Source organism: Schistosoma mansoni (assembly GCF_000237925.1).
Source record: "Schistosoma mansoni, WGS project CABG00000000 data, chromosome 3 unplaced supercontig 0192, strain Puerto Rico, whole genome shotgun sequence".
NCBI classification, from domain to species: domain Eukaryota; kingdom Metazoa; phylum Platyhelminthes; class Trematoda; order Strigeidida; family Schistosomatidae; genus Schistosoma; species Schistosoma mansoni.
Window position 1 is genome coordinate 408676 of NW_017386013.1, and position 17005 is coordinate 425680.

Below are 17005 nucleotides of genomic sequence, written 5' to 3' on the forward strand. Positions count from 1 at the left end.
TTCGATATTCTGTGGATTCAATGGAGCTGTTCTATTTAAGAGTTCCTTGAATTGTTCCACCCACCTGTTCCTCTGTTCTTGAATTCCAGTGATTTGCTTGCCTTGTTTGTCCTTGACCGGTCTCTCTGGTTTATTATATTTCCGTGCCAGTTTCTTCATCATGTTATAAAGTTGTTGCATATTTCCTTCTCTTACAGCTTTTTTCGTTGTCATTGCTAGCTCTTCCACGTATTTTGCTTTTCGGTTCTAATGTTCCTCTTCACTTACTCGTCTGCTTTTGTGTATTCAACTTGTGCTTTAACTTTTTCTGTTCTTGTTCGACTGTTGATAATTGATGTCTTCTTGGTCCTTCATTCTATAGAAAACCACTCCTTTTGATGATTTTTCTTGCGACCCAGAACTTCCTGACACATTGAAGTTAGTGCCCCTTTTTACTCCTTTCCAAGTTGTCCTCCATGTTAGCTTCTTCTTCTTTCAGTAGATCCTGTAAAGCTTGAAACCTGTTGTTGATAGTTATCATGAATTCGTTGAGTTTGTCAGCATGTCGAAGGAAGGCTGTATTGAACCTTTGTAATAATGTTTTTCCAGTTGTCCAGTGTTTCATTAGATTAAATTTCATCTGGGCAACCACCAGGTGGTGATCTGAAGCTATGTCAGCTCCTCTTCTTCTTCTCACGTCTTCCATTGTCCTTCGGGATTTTTCAATGTGTGTTTGTGTGGGGATATTCCAATTTGTTGAATGCACATGGGGTGGTAAATCTCTCCTCATTTTCGTTTCTCTCTTCCAGTTCATGTCGTCCCATGATATCATCATATCCGGTGTTGTCCATTCCGACTTTGGCGTTTAGATCTCCCAACAGGTTGATGTGATCCTTTCCTAAGTGCTTCAATATAATCGATTGCAGCCTCGAGTGGAACTGATCTTTATTGTCATCGTTGCTATATTCGGTGGGTGCATAACGTTGGATAACATTCATCATGATTCCCTCCTTCTTTCTCTTGAAGGATGCTTTGATGATCCTGGATCCATGAGATTCCCATCCGATAAGTGCATTTAGTGCTTCTTTGGATAGCATCAGAGCAACTCCCTGAGTGTGTGTAGCATTTTATTCCTGGTGACCGGAGTACAGCAGCACCTCCCTCGAATCTATCCTTTGCTGTCCAGCTTGAGTCCAATGAGTTTCACTGATTTGGAGAACCGTCAAGTTGTATCTCCTCATTTCCGTTGTTATTCGACTGGTCATCCCGGTCTCCCACATTGTGCAAACGTTCCATGTACCTATAAAAATTGTTGCTCTGGTTGTTGGAAGGAGCATCGCCCTCGTGACATCCGAAGAATCTTGGCTTTCATCCTGAAGCGTCATCATTCTTCCTTCAACTCCCGGGGCAGAGTTTAGATGATTTGATTTGTTTAATCTGGTTGGCGTTTTTAAGAAAGGTTGTCTTCTCTAGGATTGGGTTGACAACCCCATGCTCAACCTTCCTTCTTTATCCTGGCCTGTGACCAGAAGTAACTCTAGAAGTGCTACAGGCAGAGTTTAACAAAAATTTACTTTGGAGGATATATGTGGAAATTTAATCACATATTTTGTGGAATTATATGTTTACGTAAAGTGAAAATTATGATTTAAAAGTTGGTTTCGTTCGTTGGTGTTTGGCTTTTGTTCGAGAATATGGAACAATACACTTTAATGAAAACCGTCATAAACGATTCTAAAACTAATTGTTATAATATAAACAGTCAGACTTAGGTTTATTCCGTTTAAAAATATTATGTTTTGGTGAGAACTTCAGTCTAATATTTAAAAATTTGGTTGATCTTTTTCAGTGGAGTTGTTAACTGAAACGAAACAATTATCTAATATATCCTGATACTAAAGAAAACGCTTGAAGGTATTGTCTTTCGAAAGTTGAGTAGGAATCGAAATACAAAAAGCCTTTATTGTTTAGAATAGATGAGGTGCATTGTTTACCGTCTTACTGTTAGCAAAGTGCTTCTCATTTAATATAAGTGGTCATGCAACTTTAACACTAGAATATACACACATGAACATGGAAACGTTAAATTTTGAAAATGCGTAAGAAAGTGTTAAGATGAACGGACACATATACATCTTTTTCTACGTGTATGAACTCAAGGAATAAATCTATATTTTAGATGAAAAAAACACAAGCGAATACATTTAAAATGCTGACCGAGTAGAATGCAATTGCTTTCATGCTTTTAAACGTCTAGTCAAATTAATTGAACAGAAAGTGTTATATAACCATCGTACTTTACTAACGAAAAACAAAACTAATATCGAAGAAATTCAAATGAATATGTTCTCTCAACGGCCTGGCGGCCTGTTTAAACATCTGGGCTACCTGTTCCTGTAATCTAGGTATTTCAACAAGTTATCTAATTTTGTTTGTTTTAATACATCATAATGCCTATTAATCGCACAACCTATTCAGGTGCGTTTCTGAAAAGTGTAAGACTTTTCGCTATAAAGGCTACAGAAGGCCTAATCAGATATATCGTGGTTGCTGGCAATATGCAGCGAGAAGAATGTACATTATCCAGATGTCGATTGACTGGGCTGCTAATTTCTAACTGATGATCACTCAATATTCATCGTCAGGAAGGACGAAGAAGTAAGAAACGGAAACTTGTTGGAGTACTTTGTGCTGAGAATTCTATATTGTACCAAAAATATAATTTTGAATAAAGCTAATAATAATAATAATAATAATAATAACACAAACATTTAATTGTAGAGATTGATGAAAAAATTGACAATAATTCATGTGTTCATCAACTGTGTCTTTTTCAATCAGAATTTACAAGTAGATACGAAGATAACAGAAACAATTCATTTGAAAAATAAAGATAACAGTTAGCATAATGTTATCGAAGTCAATAAACAAAGTGAATTGAAGAAATAAATGTTTTTATGTAAGTAGAAGACGTTTTGTTGATTTCTTAATAGTTCATTTGTATGATAATAAAAATGACAGCCGAAATCGTTCTTTAGAAGAACCATTAAGCTGGGATTTAACGGTGCACATCTCTAGTTTCAATCAATTTGCAATGTTTTGATATAATCTTTCACTGTCTTTGATTAGTAGGTGACACACTTGAACCCTATGGATAACGGCTTTCGACTAAAATCCTAAAATTACTGCTCGAATACAGTTATTAGTGAGCACATTTTTACTATTTAACTCACTCTTATTTGACTGATGTTTAAGTGAGAAATAACGATATAACGAGGATCTTAATCGAATTTTCAAGTAATTTTTAATAACAAACTATTATTCACTGGTGAAATAATGGAAAATTAGCTGAGTAGTGGGTAGGTAATTTACAAATTATTCAAATAGCAATAATCCAATAGCCTTCAGCTTCCAGCTAACAAAGTTTTACAATGAAAACTACATTTATGATCCTAGTGTGTTGAAATTTGTGGTGTTGTTTTGAGCAGAATAAACTAATCACTGATTATCTGTAAACGCTCTGATTGGTTGAAAAATAGTTATATATATATATATATGATGACTACTGGAGATTTATTGTCATACATATATGACTAGCTTCGGGTCGGAAGTGTCCTAGAAAAGAAAAGACCCAGATAAAAAAACATGTAAGTAAGGAAGATGAAATTGATTGTATGAAATCTATAGTGAAAGTTCAAAGTAATTTAGTAATTTACTAATTACATTTTGAATTGATGCAACAATTTGAAGTACTAACAAAGATGTGAATTCTTATATTAAGAAAAACGAAATATCCTATGTATTTAGAGAATTATTTAATTGTGATTTCATAATAAAAATCAAAGCACTTCTTTTCAAACAGACTAGTTAACAGCTTATAATTTACTTAAGTAAGAAAAATATTTATTTGTTTAGTCAATTAAAATTACATTAACCTACACGAAAAACTGAACCAAACAATGGTTGGTTGTTTGTTCGTGATGAGCTACCTGAAAGTTTTCCAGAATCTAACCCAAATCTATGGAGTTCGATGCTATCGTGGTTGAAATAGTTTTTTTCCAATGACTGATTATTATGTTGTTTCTATTCAAATAAATGATCTAAAAAATCTTATTAGATGTGAGATTTCTATGTCCTGGGTTTGATCTTTGAGAAGGTAATGAGTGTATGCTGCTAAGTATTCACAGACTAGGACAAAACACTGCTTTAAAAGAGTCTTCTGTTTAAAATCAGCCCATAAAATAAGCTAAGACTAAGCGAATCGATACCGATAGCAAACATGGAGTCTGGACATTGACATTTAATGACAAATAACATTCACTCTCCCATTAGATGGTAATTCCACAAATCGTATGAGTAACAGAGAGTTATAAATTGCTTGTGGCTAACAGTTTGATTATTAGACTGATTTAATATCACCATTTGAATAATCACATAATAATTACGGAATTACAAGGATCATTGAGTAACAGGAATCGAAATGGGAAGTATCAAATATCCTAGCGCATTGAGCACTGACTCTTTTCGTCAATCTAATTAGAAAAAATCATATTTTTAGTAATTACAACTATATGACCCTGAGGTTTAAGCCTGATTTCATAAGTTTTAAAACCAATAACGTCTTCTGCGTAGGCTATAGACACAAAACAACTAAGAATCTCTTCATATATATTGAAATGTTGTCCAGAAGTATATGTTGCAGCTGCAAACAAGCTAAAAACAAATAATGAAGTTTAAATTATTAAGTACAAGTTTTCTACTTGGATATTTTCAGTCACTGGTCTAAAAGGAAATGGATATTTTTTCATCTCATTAAGTCATATGCAATTCTGGTAACAGTTGCGATTAAGAAAATAGTTTCATGACGCTCTATCAGTATTTTTCATATAAAAATATAAAATATACAATGTATACTTTGTGATAAGCATTGGAATCCAGGACAAGTGTTTCTTTCTAGTGGGGACTCGTCTGTTGAGTGTACCTGCCTACCAGTGTCGATATTAACTCCAGGAATGAAACCAAGTGCGTTTTACTTCAAGCGCCAATTCGTTGTCCACTGAATTACTGAGTACAAATAGCCACTCAGTTGTACAGCAGGTTTGACTTTTATCTCATTATCGGTAAGATTTAAGTTAACCCAATGTTTCCCAAATTCCACTGTTAGCCATTATCCATCTGTCTAAAAAATGCTGATAAAAAGTAACTATATCGGTAAAAATCGTATAGAATGCACATATTCAAGCATGAATTAATCAAAGTTCAATCATCAGTATCAACAAGGTGATAACTTAGAGCATTCTGACGACAATGAATGATAGGTTATTTAAACGAAGTAAAGTGGGGAAATCGAACAAGATATGAAAGACATCAAGTAAATAATGCTCAATTTTGATGATCCAAACTACATATATTATGACCAATCTCTAATCATTCTATATATATATATATACTTTGTTTCTTGAAATGACATCACAATCCTTTTTTTTGGTGGATACTACAACATGCAAATTTTTGCTTAGAATATTTATGTGAAGAAGAATACTGTATTATTTCTGTATTATACTCAATTAACAAGTTTTAGTAACTATGGTAACTTTTAACGAGGCGTAACTATGAATATATAATTCCGTATAATACTGATTAATTACCTATTTGAAACAACTAGATGTAGCAGTATACATGAAATTCCAAGAATTTACCCTATGCATTTCAATGGCATATAGCTAGTTAGTTCTATAAATTGCTTGATCGGTTTCCAACACAGAAAGTCAAGCTCAAGACTTATTTGCATTGGTTGTTTGAATCTTTCATTTGATGTTCACCATTGTGACTGATCAGTCTGTTTTTGCATATGTTCATCCTGTGTGGATTGGCTTGATATTGCCATTAAATCACAAGCATTATAAGCATAAATGAATGGTGACCAGCCGTGGAATCCAGGGTGAGCGTTTTGTCTTGCTCAAATCTATCGCGTAGAGCTAAAAGAAACACTGAGTGGCGTATGTTTTTTTCGACGAAATCATTTACTTAAGCTGTACATTTACATTACAATTTGTTTGATAAATATATAAGTCCAGAAGAGAATAAAAAGTGAATACATCATAAAGTGATCTCAGATTTTAAGTGTTGGAGGAAGGTTGTATTATGATCGAGAAGTCAGAGAAGAATAAAAGGTTGGAAATTATTTATTGGCCAGAAATATTAGAGATAATTTTCAACTTGACAGATACAAAGGAGAAATGGAAAAAACGTAAAGGTCATAATAACAACTGGATAATAATCATGAAAAATTATTAGACGATAATAATAAGTGATTACAGTTTGAAAAAGTACGTATAATATTCAAAACAAGAATGAAACCAAAACATACTAGAACAGAGGACTAGGGTTATGGAAGAACCAAAAGTTACTTTTATATGCAGAGTTTAGGCTTCAGTTTACAACTTGCTAACGTGTGAACTCTCTATAAATTTGGTAATCGACCGACCTTTGATCCTATTATTTTTACCGTCTAGTTTGTTTTGAAAGATTCTTTTGGAGCAAAGTGCACAAAGTTGATGAGAGGCTGGTGTATTGAGCTACTGATTGTTTTGCATCTCTCTGCTAAAACCAATGCCGAGTAATACAATGAGATGTGTAATTTCAGGAACACCAGTCTTAAAGATATTTTGAGTTCATGTCTAAGTTGATTTTATTATGTTGCTTATATGTTGGGTATATGAAATTTGCCTATTTTTGAGGTAATTTACTTTCATTAAAAAGCTGCTTGTTTGTGAGTAATTCTACGGTTTATCTGTAAGTTTCTCGGAAGTATGTTTCGTTATAATATTATAGATTATGGTAAAAGTATGATATACTGACGACCTTGGAGATACTGCTTGGTTATCAAGCAATTAACAAGGCTATGAAATGACTGTAGAATAACAGCCTTGATCTGAATGACAAGCCGTCACATGTCAAATTATCCTTATCAGTAAAAAAGGGCATGTTTACACTTACTTATACACATTAGGAGGTGGGAAAGTGTTGTGAGTTGAGATTATCACTTCATAGTTCTCGTCAGCAACTGACATAAATTATAGTGCAAAAAGGTTGGGGTTAAGTACTAAGAGTTAAACTTGAGTTTTGAGTTAGTTATGCAAATTGGGGTTAGGAATTTCAACACGAATTAGCATCAGTTATAATCCAATCCTCTTGCCACGCTTTCGTTTACAAATTTGAAAAGCTTAATTTTGGTATTTAGAATAAGAGAAAAGAGTGGAGAATATTATCTAGCTTCGCCAAACACTCGTGATTTCTCAATGAATCATCTGTACTTTAACAAACAATCTGAGCTTCGTAATTTAGTTTAAGCACTACCTAAAATTCATAACAGATATTTTTTCATTTTTTGCAATGATTTTAAGAACCAATTATAAAAACTTTTCACCTCGTTACTGATAACATACACGTAATTTATCACTGCTTTTTAAAAATCGCTTAGAATGCATGAAGTTTCCTTCATCTTAACTCTGTTTACCTCCAGGTCGTTAGTATATCAAACTTTTACCTAGAATGCTTACGTGAGCTTTACGAAATTCTATAAACTTATTTGTAAATGTAAGTTTCGCAAAATAATATTATACAACTGAAAATATTTAGTTTAATTCAAGTATAGTAGTTTAAGATCTCGGTTTTCTGCACGTTGGTACAATTGAAAATGATTTCTCATTATTTTTGAACAGTATTTTCCGAATTAACGTTTTTTAAACATTTTTAAAGATTGGCAAAATAATAAGAAACTTGTGTATGACTACCACTCTTTTGCTAAATTTCTTATTATCACGTAAACATCTACCACAAATGGTACATTCTCAAATTCTTTTGTAAGAAAAGTTGGTTGAAACCTTCACAATGACGAAAATGGAGAAATTTCATTTTATTTTCAGTCATCCTGATCACTGCACAGTTTCCGTGTATCCTCTGTATAAAATTCTGTAAATTAAATGCGATTAACTAGTTTTTTATAAAAATCACTCTTTTCGGACAATCTTTGTTGGTCAGCGTTAATTTTTTTCCTTCTTTGACGCATTAGAAAAATAGATAGATAGATAAATAAATAAATAGAGATGATGGATAATTCTCTGAAATAGATTTAAACTGAATGAGGTCTGATGAAATGACCTTGTTATTCTCTTGTGCAAATGGGTTGTTTCTTTATTCTCTAAAACGGTCAGTAATAATAATAATAATAATAATAATAATTGTAAATTAATGCAAAAATTATGGTAAGTATTTTTAGACTACGAAAAGTTTTTTATGGCTTCATTTAGAAAGAATTTTATCATGCTATGTCATCTATGTGTGTGTGAGTGTTTGTATGCATGTATGCAAGTATGCGTAAGCACAAGCAATAGTATTCGAGATAGAAATAATTCTGTCAGGTTTTGCTTCAGTTTACTATTTGTTCTCCTTTTTTTCGTGTTATTGAGTTAGTGTCCTGAATTTAACATGAAAATTCTTATTTAGCTCTATGTCATATAACAAATTATTCCAGTAAAGAAACAGTATTTACTTGAGATAGTTCATTTTTCTTATATTTAAGAGTTCACTGATAAATGAATAAAAATTTTCATGAACATTACTGTGTTTTACAAGTTTGTTAATTGGCGGACAATGATAAAATGTGGTATTTCACGATCTGAATCCGGATCCGTCTTTATATTTCAAATATTTACGAATATTGCATATTTTACAACTATAAATCACTAATTAACTGACAATTCAGTGTTGTCAAGTCCTTAATCTTGATCAAAATCCATTGATCAACTTTGAAAGTGGCCTCTAATGGACGTGAATTTATATTAAGTGTATTATATTACAATGGTGATTTGTTTAAAATGATAGACAAGAGGCCTTGCATCTGAGTCTTATGTAAGTTGATTCTTTTCAGTAAAATGTATATTCATTCTCGAAGGAAATGTTGCATCCTATGAAACTGATACACACGTTACCTAGAGCTCTGGTCAGAGTTGTTACTGCCAACCTATTCATCCTGCTATAGACTGTTGAAAACTATCACAAAAGCATAGGTGTAGTGGTTCTTATAGAATACATTCAACCGTTTCACATTTAAATCATAAGAAACGGGTTTAAAATTTTAAACAGAATCCTAGAGTACTTAGTTCTTTGACTTTACATTACATACTTTAGGAGAAGTGTATGTTCACAGAAAAACTCGGTTCCCACTAAAAGAATAGTTAAACATAAATCTACAGTTCAATGAAACAGAAGGAAAAATTAATAGAATCAAAATAATTCGAGAGTTACATGCTACGTCAATGCGAGTATAGTTAGTTTTTATCACCTTAATCAAATGCTGATGTCTTATGATTTTACAGTCCCGTTGGTTGAGGTTATTGATGTATACATAAAGTTCCGTGGAAGCGAAATGATATTTCATGAAAAACATATTACTTAAGCATCTGACATTTCATAGACTAAATTGAACTTTATTTTTACGAATTCAGTTTTTTAAAAGTTGTAGGCAGAGATTTAAATTCATTTTCCATTGATCAAGTAATATTTGAGAAATCACCTTTTTATTGAGATCGTGAACCGAATCGGACAATTGTTTAGACAAATGTTGAAAACATGGAAGTACCGGACAAGCCTCGTGATGATAATTATTATATGCTTACTGGTTACTAGCTTTGACAGGTAATTCATGGAATCCCGACGAGAAGCTGTAATCAGTGGAGTTCAAGCGTGTTGGGTATAAAGAAGTAACCCACTGAAGACAATAGAAGATGATCATGCAATATCGTTTACAGAGTGAATTTAGACGTGTACACAATTGGACCAGGGGTTAAAGGTATAGAATGGAGGTTTTGGGTCCGACCACCTATGGCGGGTTTATTAATATGCAATGCTCAAGAGTCCCATAATAGAATGAAACAACTAAGCATAGCTTCCAGGTTTCTATATTTATCTAAATTAAATTGGTTCGCAGTCTCAAAAATATTCAACAATCTCCTCAGAACTTAGACTAAAAATTACCTTATTCCAAATAACATTAATTTTATTTAAATAATAAAATAATTGATTTTATAAACTATGCTAGATTATTACATCGACTATATTAATATGATATTTTCGGAATTCCGAGGTTATATATTTTTAACTGCAGCTTATAAGAAACGGCATTTTTCTCAAGTGACTTGTTTTTTGAAAAAATACCATTTGTTACCATCAGTTTATGCTTCCTGAAGAAATCTACTATTTATTATGCAAATCTTATATACTTCTGAACAATAACTGACAATTTTCATATCGGGAACGTTTTGGTTGATAATCTGATTCATAATGTTTTAAACCAATAACCGTCCTGTCCAAAAGGAAGTGCCAAACACTTAGTGAAAAAATTCAAACTTCAATTAATTTATTTTATTGCTCAAATTCCAATAATTTCATCTGTGACTCACCGTATTTCTGTCAATGCCGTTGGTCTTAAATATTACAGGTGAGTATTATATCAATTCATAATGAAATACAGCTACTGTCTTACTGGATAATAACTTTCAGCTCACTAATGATAAAGGTCACTTTGAATTTCCCAGGGTCCTTGCTAGAAATTATAACTTATAACAGTACGAATTTTGAGAACCCCAACCCTGATTGATTCATGGCAACGTTACACGTACGGTGATAGATAGAATTAAAACAAATTTAGTACATATAGTTTCTTTTGATAACTTTTCAAGGAGTTAGAACAACATTTAGGATAAAACAACTATAACTTAAGCCATTCTCTTAAGTTCTAATCAGTTGCTTACAATCGTCGACTTTCTAAATGAGGTGGGAAATACTAGACGAAATAAATCTGTCTACAAGTTAACGTAAACATATCAGTATATAGTATGGCAAATACTCGAATAAAGTCATAATATTGATCCAGATATTTGCAAATATGCCACCATGTGTAGAAACGCATTTTTGTACACTGATCACTGCAAAAGGCTCTAGAGCATGCAAAGATGTGTATGGTTACTTTATAAACAGAACTTAAGCATGGTTAACAATAAAATAAATCATGCTCATTTAATGAGAAACTAAAAATTCCCAAACTGTAAGATAGTCAAAAAATAGTTACCTTAAATTTTGTTTTGATATTTGTTGTCCTGCTGAAATCATTTTTGTACGTTTTGATTGACTTACATCTTCACAACCAAGACGATTACGGAGTGTAAAAGAAAGGATCTACAAGGAGAAAAAACCCTATTGAAGTTCAGAAGCTAAATTATGTAATAAACCTAGAGATTAAACAACTGAACCCGATGTTTACTCAGAAACTCCTATCTTGCAAAAACTCTTCAGGTATATGGAAACTATTTAAAGAACTTACAGTCGAGAGGCACATTAGAAGTGATAATCGGCTGAGTGTTTATGACTTACATAAGTCTTTCACACTTCAGTCATCTGATGTCATGAATACTATATACAAAGATTTGAAGAAAAGTTGTGTTCCGGTTTTCACTGAAACTGATGTCCAAAGATGCCTAACTTAATTCGTTCCATGTTTCGGACCTGCTGAAATCCCAAACTTCCTAATTAAAATGTGTACTAACTTTCTGTGTTATCCATCCACGAGCATCTACAACAGTTCCTTTTCAACTAATTTCATACCGAAGATGTGGAGAAAGATAAAGATAATCCTTATACCTAAGAAAGTATCTGGAGATAAGAGTGTGAAGTTTGGACCCATAGCAACAACTTCACTTTTTCTCAAAACAACAGAAAAATTACTGCTACTCCAACTTCAACCTGCACTAAAAGAGCACATTGATCTGTATCAGTTTGCATACAAATGCAAAAGAAGCACTTAAGTTGCTACTGTTGTTCTGCATCATAATATAGTGTTCAGCTTGGAAAAGGGTAAGAAGTATGTTCGATGCGCTTTTCTGGACTACACTTCTGCCTTTGACCCTATTACAAGACAACTTTTACTTAACAAGCTAATCAGAGTCTACACTGACAGCAGGATAACCAACTGAATGTGTTCCTACCTCTCTGGAAGAGAACAGTACGCTGTCAGGAGGAAAGCGTTTGGTGTCCCTACTGTATCATGAAGGTGTGCCACAAGGAGCTCTTCCTAACTCCTTTTTTCTCCTTTACGCATGATCTGCGATCTCATGCAGAAAACACTTTTGTCAAATATGTTGACGATCTCACTGTATGTATGCTGATTTCTACCTCTTTACATCTCTTGGAAATGAACTAGTTCTTGTCTCGCATTGAATGGTGGTCTGTTGTTAGTGGTGTCACACCTAATCTGTTTAAGTATCAAATTGTCAACTTTAGCCTGAGACATGGGCAGCACCTAAACCCTCTCTTGGAATCTCATAAACCATATACTATTAGAGATCCTTTGATTTACACACTGTCAAAATTTATTTATCTTGTTATAAGTTTTTCCTCTGATCTCTCATAGTCTTTTCATGTTTTATTGTTATAGAAGAAAGTTTTGCATCTGACCTACTGTATAAAGACACTGCATACTATTGGCATTATTCGCGATTACTCTAAAGATTTGTCAATTCTTGCATGTTATCTATTATTCATTACTTTTCTCCATTATTCCTTGACGGGCTTTTGAGAAAAGACTGTTGCATTGAGGAAAGTGCCAAAGAAAGTAAGCATAGTGTGTGGTAAATCTTTTAAGGTCATTATTAATATATATATATATATATATATATATATATAGCTGAAGCTATGTCAGCTCCTCTTCTTCTTCTCACGTCTTCCATTGTCCTTCGGGATTTTTCAATGTGTGTTTGTGTGGGGATATTCCAATTTGTTGAATGCACATGGGGTGGTAAATCTCTCCTCATTTTCGTTTCTCTCTCCCAGTTCATGTCGTCCCATGATATCATCATATCCGGTGTTGTCCATTCCGACTTTGGCGTTTAGATCTCCCAACAGGTTGATGTGATCCTTTCCTAAGTGCTTCAATATAATCGATTGCAGCCTCGAGTGGAACTGATCTTTATTGTCATCGTTGCTATATTCGGTGGGTGCATAACGTTGGATAACATTCATCATGATTCCCTCCTTCTTTCTCTTGAAGGATGCTTTGATGATCCTGGATCCATGAGATTCCCATCCGATAAGTGCATTTAGTGCTTCTTTGGATAGCATCAGAGCAACTCCCTGAGTGTGTGTAGCATTTTATTCCTGGTGACCGGAGTACAGCAGCACCTCCCTCGAATCTATCCTTTGCTGTCCAGCTTGAGTCCAATGAGTTTCACTGATTTGGAGAACCGTCAAGTTGTATCTCCTCATTTCCGTTGTTATTCGACTGGTCATCCCGGTCTCCCACATTGTGCAAACGTTCCATGTACCTATAAAAATTGTTGCTCTGGTTGTTAGAAGGAGCATCGCCCTCGTGACATCCGAAGAATCTTGGCTTTCATCCTGAAGCGTCATCATTCTTCCTTCAACTCCCGGGGCAGAGTTTAGATGATTTGATTTGTTTAATCTGGTTGGCGTTTTTAAGGAAGGTTGTCTTCTACAGGATCGGTTTTGCAACCTTACGTGAATATGATCATCCGTAATAGATGTTACCTTTACCAAATTTTCAGCATTCACACAATAAATTATTCGTCAATAATTTCCCTTTTTTGAAAGTTCATCATAGCTGAATTATTTTGTTATTTGTGAGTTGTGCGTATGATGAATTGACGTCTGTGTAAAATATTGCAGATATATTATTTCACATTTCTCAGCTGCTATAATATACAATCATTTTTTAAAAGTACCATATTTGGACCAGTTATATTCTATAATCGTAAATATCATATCTAAAACTGTTAACAAATTCAGTATAATCCTAGGCTTCTTGTTTTCTCTCTACTGCATCAAATCAAGCAACCGAATGAACGAGAAAAGCGTAAAATAAGTCTATTGGTATTATACAATATTCACATATATCTTTAAACGTCCATATCTCATCAGTTATCGAAGAAATATATAATCATTCATGGTCATTTAATGCACTGATATACTTTTGAAGTATCGTAAAATAAATTTACCAGGGCAACAAACATATGGAAGTTACAGTTGCTTTGAAAGACTTGAGAAGAAAATAGAAGTAAAAGGAATAATTTCTGTTAGATCTATTTGGTAAATATTTCACGGATAATGAGTTTTACTGAGAAGGAATTTCAGAAAATATTCAGTGACATGTTAAAACCTGGAATCATTACAGATAAAATGTTCTCCTTTAGTGGAAATCAATATGGTACGACGTATAACGACTCGTTTTAGCAAAATACTCGGATCCGTTTAATGCGATGGCATATATGTACTTTGTAAATTAGTAAAGGAAAATAGTAAACTATTGTCTAATCTATGTGCAAATAGCTGGATTAGTTGATAATTTTGACTTCCTTAAATATTTTCAAGGGTCTTTGTCTATGAGAGTAAATGACACAGTAGTGGGATCCAATAGTGTGTCACATTAGTTTCAAGCTTACTAGTATTAAAATAAACAAACAGAATCTGAACTAAACTTCATCTATGAAAGTGGCGATAGTATTATATATTTTATAATAAACTATTCGTTTTTTTGATCTAGTACCAAAAACCGGTAATTTAATTTTTACGGTCATTTATAATGTTTTCTTCAACATGAACCTTTTCCTAGCTTGGGTAAAACATGCACCAAACAAGTTTTAACAAAAAAATATTGATATCACTATAAAAAATCGCGACTGAGTGGAAACTTAGACGTTATTGAATGTCGTTTCGTTCGCTTCCCAAGCAATTTAATTAAGAATAAATATTAACCCACAAGAATAACTAATTGATGAAGGAATTCCTACGTTAATCCAATATAACTTAAAAAGTTCAGCGTCTTTTTTTTTCTAATATAACCTGGATATAACAGTTTAGTGTGAAAGTCTAAGATCTGACATCACTATGAAAATGACTATCATAACACTTCATATTAATTTTAATGATTTTAATATCACAATTACAACTTCCACCTACTAATAAATAGATATAAAGCAGATATTTATTATTACAGTTATAAAAATATTAATAATTGATTATTTGATACTAGCACATATCAGTTAGCCACACAAGTGAATGTCATACTGAAATAACAATATAATTGATTTACAGTTACATTTTCAGTGACTAATTGTTCTATTGTTATTAGTCAAAAAATATGGGAAAAGGATTTACTGGCACAAAACGAGATGTATATTTTATCGATCAAAATGAGTGTTGATAGTTAGGGATTATTGGAAACTTGTTAACAAAAAAACATTGATGATAAATCCTATTTAATAATGAGTGTATAGTAGAGATTGAAAACTTAAACAGTGGATAAAAAGCAGAGCGTCACTTACCTTAACATTGTCATGACCACCTATATTGATGAAAAAGACAACTATATCATTATTCATATATATTCATGAGTCACTTTTACTTAAATTACTCCTTTCTTCGACAGTTTATCATGGTATAGGATTACAACTCGGTAGCCAATATTAGCAATTAATAAATTGCGTACAAATCATTGTTAGAAAAGAGTAATGTTATCCCTTTACCGATATTCTTGACTGAAATTTCATGAATCTTTCTTGTCAAATGTGCATCCTGTTTGAACTGCCTTGATATAATCATTTTTGTTACAAGCTAAGATGGATTATTCTTAGCATTAAAACCTGGGAAGGGAGTTGTGTCTTATTTAAGACTCGTCAGACTGATGTACCTTCATCCTAGAGTTGATGTTTGATCCAGGAAATGAATACAACGCCTTTAGCTACAAATACCAACTCACTATTTACTGATCTACTGAGTTCAGACAACTATGCATTTGCATATGTGGTATGAAATTTCTATCACTGTTTGAAAATGCTTGTTTGACCTCTTCAACACAACACAGGGATTTGAGGATATTCAACTGATGAGCCTGAAATAGAACGCAGTGCGAGTCCTGGATTCAAGTGCTGGTCAAAGTCTATTGCATCTATGTAAATTTCTTTCGGTTTCACCAGCAACATAGTAATTAGTCAGTTAGTAACTATTTGAATGACAAATCGATAATATCGTCAGGTTATGTCTACTTGAAACTGGTGGTATGATAAAAAAGAGACAAAAGTATTTGAAAAAGACTTGCAAAAGTTTGGGAGTTTTTCAAATTCAGAATCATGACTTGTAATCTCCTTGAGCTAATGTTTACATGGTAACAACAGCAATTCAAAATATTTTTACTGAAGAAAACTGTTTTCAAATTTTTAATTTCATATGTTCCATCTACAATTCATGTGAATCATTCAAGCAACACCTTCACGTCGTTACTCAAGTCCGAATTGAATGGCTCAGATATAAACTTGTGAAGAACCACTTGTTTTCATAAGATCATAAATAGATATTTTTGACAAGTACAAGTTTCAATTTCATAACTTCCTGTCCATTGTTCTCGATCATACAAATTGATAAGCATGTATTTAATTTTATCGAGAGTATAGAATAAATAAGTGAAAAACAAACGATTATTTTATTGTTCTAACCAATAAATTGATAACTACTTTATATGCACAGTAACTCTCAGTTAATAGTGGATTTAGTATTATTGGTGACAGACTGTTTGTTGTATTTCCAATCATAAAAAACACATTATTGATTTCGATATATGATGGTGATATATTGAAAGTTACGTTCCTTTCTCGCTTTGGAAGAAATCATCACATTAGATTATATTATTAATAACTGTAAATCACACACAATGTTAGAATGAATTTATGTTAAGGTAGTTAGAAATGAAATGGTAAACTTGAGGTTGACAGTCCGTCGATTTCAGAAAACCTATTTAACCATAAAAATTCAACTGTCATGAGTACAGTTGAATATTTGATGATATTAGATTGAAATCAGTTAATTGTGTTTACTTATGCTGGTCATTTTATGCCACGCGCTTGTGTGGACTGGAAAACCGTTGAGTATCAATGACCAACGGACACTTTTGTCCTACTAT